Below are 5,554 nucleotides of genomic sequence, written 5' to 3'. Positions count from 1 at the left end.
TGTCAACATCAAGAGGGATTATATAAGAATATGGATTGTAGAAAGGAAAGGTGTTTTGCTATGGCGGTTGTTGTCAGAAATAGTGATGCATAATTTGGATGAGTGTGGGCACCTATCTATGTTAGTCAGCGGAGCATGAGTTAGTGGACGCAGTGTGGTGTTGCAGTGATAATGAGACTGTGGAAACTAAGCAAGGGTGTTGTGATGTTACGGGGAGCCGTAGTACTCACTAGTTAGATCAAGGGTGTTGTGATGCTACGGGGAGCCGTAGTACTCACTAGTTAGAGCAAGGGTGTTGGGATGCTACGGGGAGCCGTAATACTCACTAGTTAGAGCAAGGGTGTTGTGATGCTACGGGGAGCCGCAGTACTCAATAGTTAGAGCAAGGGTGTTGTGATGCTACGGGGAGCCATAGTACTCACTAGTCAGCGAGAGGTTGTTATGATGAAGTACTCTTTGATCAGAGCATGACGCAGAAGAGTTTTAGGCCTGAGTAGCCCTATTTATGAGTCTTTGGGAGCCTGGTGGTCGGACTAGGGGCGAGACTGGGGTCTCCTCAACGATCGGGAGCAATGATATTCTGTGATGGTTCCCATTTTGAGGAGTATTGTTTGTCATCTGATGATTTAGACCAGAGTGAGTCGGTTCTTGGGTGCAGAACGTACCGCGAGGCGCATGTATCTAGGGAGTAGTGTTCGACTGAGGTCGAGGGTGAAATGATTTAGTGGGATTGTGGTATCCGTTGGGGAAAAGAGAACTTCATGACTTGTGTGTCACCGGGCCGAGATAGTTGTTGTGAGAAGGAAGTCAGTGAGACATTTTGGGTCATGTTATGGGTGACCTTTGGAGGTTCAAATGTTGAGTCATGAGTTGACCTGGTACTTAGTATTGAAGATGGATATGAGAAACGAAGCTGGGACTTATGATTATGATGTCTGAGGACACTTCTAAGCGAGCAGGGTTATTCTCTTGGGTCTGAAGGCATAGTGTTGAGGATTCTTTGTTCGGATGGGTTATGGTAGTAATTTAGTGGATGAGCCCTGGTAGACTGTGAACCCTTCCACCTCTTGGGGCGTGATTCGAATCATTTTTCAAGTTGGGTATAAGTGAGCGGTAGCCAATTGTTGGGTTTGGTTTTAAGGACCAGTAAGTTATCAGGTTGGGATATTCGAGGAGCGAATATCATGGTGATCATTTGAGTAGGCGGTCTGGCGGCGCGCCAGGTGACTAGAGTTTCCATATATTGGGAAGGAGTATATTAGCGGCAGAAAATGTTGGTTTAGTTCTGGACTTGGGAGTTTCTGTGTGGGTCCAGAAGTCCATGGAGGAAGATATTGTTTTGGTGTGAGATCCTTTCAGTGGTGTTTTCGGGTGTTTGGTTTCTTTCTATGTGGTTTGAGGAGCGATTTCGAGGGCGAAATCAAATTAAGTGGGGGAGATTTGTAACATCCAGGATTTCGGGTATGATAGTTCATGTTTCAATTTTGAGGATATAGGAGGGACTCGACGAGTTGAAAGTCTGACTCGCCGAGTCACGTCGAGTTGGTCACGTGGATTTAATGAGCGGACTCGACGAGTCCAAGTATGGACTCGTCGAGTAGGTACTGGGCAGAGAAAACCTTAAGTTCCAGGGTTGGATCCTATTTAAAGGAACTTATGACCTTGGATGTGCCCCATATCTTCTGTGAGAAACCCTAAATCGCCATTGGAGCCATGGGAGAGTTCTTATGATGAAATCAAGTAATTTCGGGGGTTTTATGGAAGGGAAAGAGCATGATTCAAGCAAGGAATGAGATGGGGGCTGTGGATCTAACATTTCTTCGCTTGGGACTGCTGTAAGAGGTATGATCTTGCATCCTTTTCACCTATTTTTGGTTAGACCTCAAGATCTTGGGAGTTTTAGGGTTTAACTCCCATTCTTTTTGTGATTATGAGCTAAGTGAGACATGATCTGGGGTGGGAAACCTCAGATCTGAACCTTGAGAGGTCCAGGGAGTCCAACTCTTTCAACTTTATTCTGTTCCATTGGAGTTGTGAACCTAGGTTGCCATTTTAGAAGTTGTTTCACCAAAAAAGACTCTATGAGTGGTGCATGAGCTTAAAGATTGGACCTTTATGTGATTATTGAGTATTAGAAGGTCAGATCTACAAGTTAGAGAAACAGATCTAACCTCAGAAGATCGTTTGAGTGTTGTCATGGAGGAAACTCATCGAGTCCATAAGAGGACTCGACGAGTCGAGTCGGGTTGCCCCCACGATTTGTGTCCAGTAGTGACCCGTCGAGTGAAAGGCTAACTCGACGAGTCGAGTGATGCCTTAGGAGGATTCTGAGAACACACATGGACTCGCCGAGTCACCCGAGTGCACTCGACGAGTCTGGTCAAAGTTTGAACGTTGACTAGAGTTGACTTCAGTGATCTTGGGGTTTTGGTCAAGCTGATTCATGAGAGGTCAGGGAAGGGTAGAATGGTCTTCTACCCATTCTTTAGGGATGAGGACAAGGGAAAGTATTGATTTGAGATGTTATCATTTTGATAGGAGGAGGCTAGGTCAGGTTATCGAGCATGAGAGGGTATCCGATATCATGTGAGGTGAGTCTTCTCACTATACTTTACCTTGAGTGGTAGTTATGTATGACCGAAAGGTCTTATGTGCTTACATTGAGTATTATGTTATCCTGTTGTATGTGACATGCTATGCATTATGTCTTTGTAATTTATGCTATGCGGAGTTTATAGACTATACCGAAGGGTCCAACGAGCTTAGGACCGGAAGGTCCACAGAGTTAGGGCCAGAGGGTCCACAGAGTTATAGCCTCGAGTGGCTAAGATGTGTTGTATGTGGTATTTTGGGGAACTCACTAAGCTTTGTGCTTAACGTGTATGTGTTACGTGTTTCAGGTTTCTCAGGATCGCAGGACGGCACTAAGTTGATTGTACACACCAGAGAAAGAGTTACGAGGATCCTAGATTATTAATGGATTTGTGTTTTTTAAATTGAATAAACGAGATTTTTATACAATATGTTATGAAAAGTATGGGATTTTTAAATGAAAATTTTGTTTGAAAATTTACGGTGTTACATCTACTAAGTTGTAATTTAATAACCGGATTATTTAAAAATGATATAAATAACAAATGTAATGTCAATAAATTTATACTACTATCCATAATGAAATTCTACATACATCAACATGGTTTTAGTCCACACTATATTATATGCAAGTATCACAGAAAAAATACAGTTTATCCGGTTGTCGAAGACATATATCATAGTAATGAGATGGTCGATGTTATTGCTGATGTTATGGGGGTGTGATTGAAAATGATATCAAACGCGACGAAGGGAACCTGGATACAGAGGGTAGCGGTGTCGATGATGGATTTCAAATGTTGTTAGATGAAGTCGAATTAAAATTATATTCTAGATGTTCGTTTTCGTCCCTAGATTTTTTAGCAAAGCTGTTATATATCAAGGTGATCAATAAAGGGACTGATTGTTCATTCGATCGACTTCTTGAGTTGTTGAAATCTGCATTTCCTCAAGAAGACAGGGTCCCCCCTCCCCGGTCACATTATGAAGCAAACAAGACACTTAAAAAGATCAGCTTGGGTTATGAGTTGATACACGTATGTAAAAACGATTGCTTTCTTTTCTGGAAAGAACACAAGTTTTTCCAAAGTGTCCAATTTGTAATGATATTCAGTGGGTTGATGAAAATACAAAGGGTAAGAAGGTGGCTCATAAGTGTTACGATACTTTCCCGCGATCCCCAGACTACAACGTTTGTATTATTCTAGAAACATAGTTAAAGATATGATTTGGCATAGTACCGGACAATCCAAAGATGGTATGATTCTTCATCCGGTTGATAGTACTTCATGGAAAAAAATTTATACGAAGTATCCTAACTTCTCGAGGGAACCTCTATGTTTAAGGCTTGTTGTTGATGGTTTTAATTCGTTTGGTAACATGTGTAATCCTCATAGCACGTGGCCCGTCATACTCACCACTTACAATCTTCCACTATGGTTATGCATGAAAGAGTCCTCCTTCATGTTGACATTGTTGATTCCCAGCCCAAAAGCACACGGGAAGGACTTGGATGTGTTCCTTAGGCCGTTGGTAGATGAGTTGGAGCAGTTATGGAGTTTTAGCATACATACTAAAGACGCAGTGACATATACATTCTTCAATATGAAAGCGATGTTGTTATGGAAAATAAACGACTTTCCAGCATGTAGTAGTTTATTCGGTTGGAGCGGACAAGGGTACAAATCTTGTCCGACTTGCAACGAAGACACTCCGTTATACCAAGTATCAAATAAAGTCGTATATGTTGGTCATCGCAGGTTCTTAGATGATGACCATCCATGGAGAAAAAGTTTGGAATATAATGGCGAACACAAGACAAGAGGCCCTCCAAGATATTTTAGTGAGGAAGAAATGCAAGCGCAACATGATTGTCTACTATTTCATCCACCGGGTAAAGTAGTTGCTCAACGAGCTACTATTAAGAGAGATTGTGAGGATTATGAGTTGAATTGGTCTAAAAAGGGCATCTTCTTTGAACTTGAGTATTGATCTTCTCTGCTGATGAAGCACAACTTCGATCTTATGCATATTGAAAAAAATGTGGGTGAGGGTCTTTTGGGTACTTCTCAGATGAATGATAAGTCTAAAGGAAAATCAAATGATAGGGCGGACTTGACAAAACTGAACATTCGGAAAATTCAATGGTTGAAAAAGATAGGCAACAAGTTCCTTAAATCCCATCCACCTTACTCGTTCACAAAAGCTTACCACATTCTTTTTTGTAAGTTTATAAGAGATGTGAAACTGGCGGATGGGTTTAGATCTAACATCAGTAAGAAAGTGAATGAAACCAATACTAACATTATTGGGATGAAATCTTATGATAATCACATTCTTATGCAAGGTTTGATACCCATTGGAGTAAAAGGGCTTTTGGGAAAACCTGTTTATACACCAATAGTAGAGCTTTGTATGTTTTTTAGGCAACTTTGCTCAAGAACACTATCGGTGAAGGATATGAAAGAAGTGAAACCAACAATTATTAAAATATGGTACAAATTAGAAGTGATCTATCCTTCTACGTTTTTTGACATTAAGGTTCATTTAGTTTTGCATTTACTTGATGAAGCTATTTGCAGAGGCCTGTATCGCTTCGAAAGGTGTATGAAAAAACTAAAAAACTATGTCAGAAACAAGGCGAGGCCAAAAGGTTCTATAGTTGAAGGTTATGTCGCTGAAGAGGCATTATCATTTTCTTCGATGTACCTTGAAGATATCGAGACTCGATTCAATCGCCTCGAAAGAAGCGAGATGTTGTCCTAGAAGAAACAAAGTTATGGGTGTTTCAGTCTAATTGTCGACCGGCTAGCGCAAAGAAAATGAAAAATCTCAGTCTAAAGGAGAGAAAACGTCTACAATGGTTTTTGCTTGATAGTTGTGACGAAGTTAGAAAGTATATTGCGTAAGTGTTCTTATCTTTTAATTTATTGTCTATTTTTAATTTCTCATTTTTACTAAA

Source organism: Lactuca sativa, chromosome 7, assembly GCF_002870075.4.
Source record: "Lactuca sativa cultivar Salinas chromosome 7, Lsat_Salinas_v11, whole genome shotgun sequence".
NCBI lineage: Eukaryota > Viridiplantae > Streptophyta > Magnoliopsida > Asterales > Asteraceae > Lactuca > Lactuca sativa.
This window is presented reverse-complemented; position numbering follows the sequence as displayed.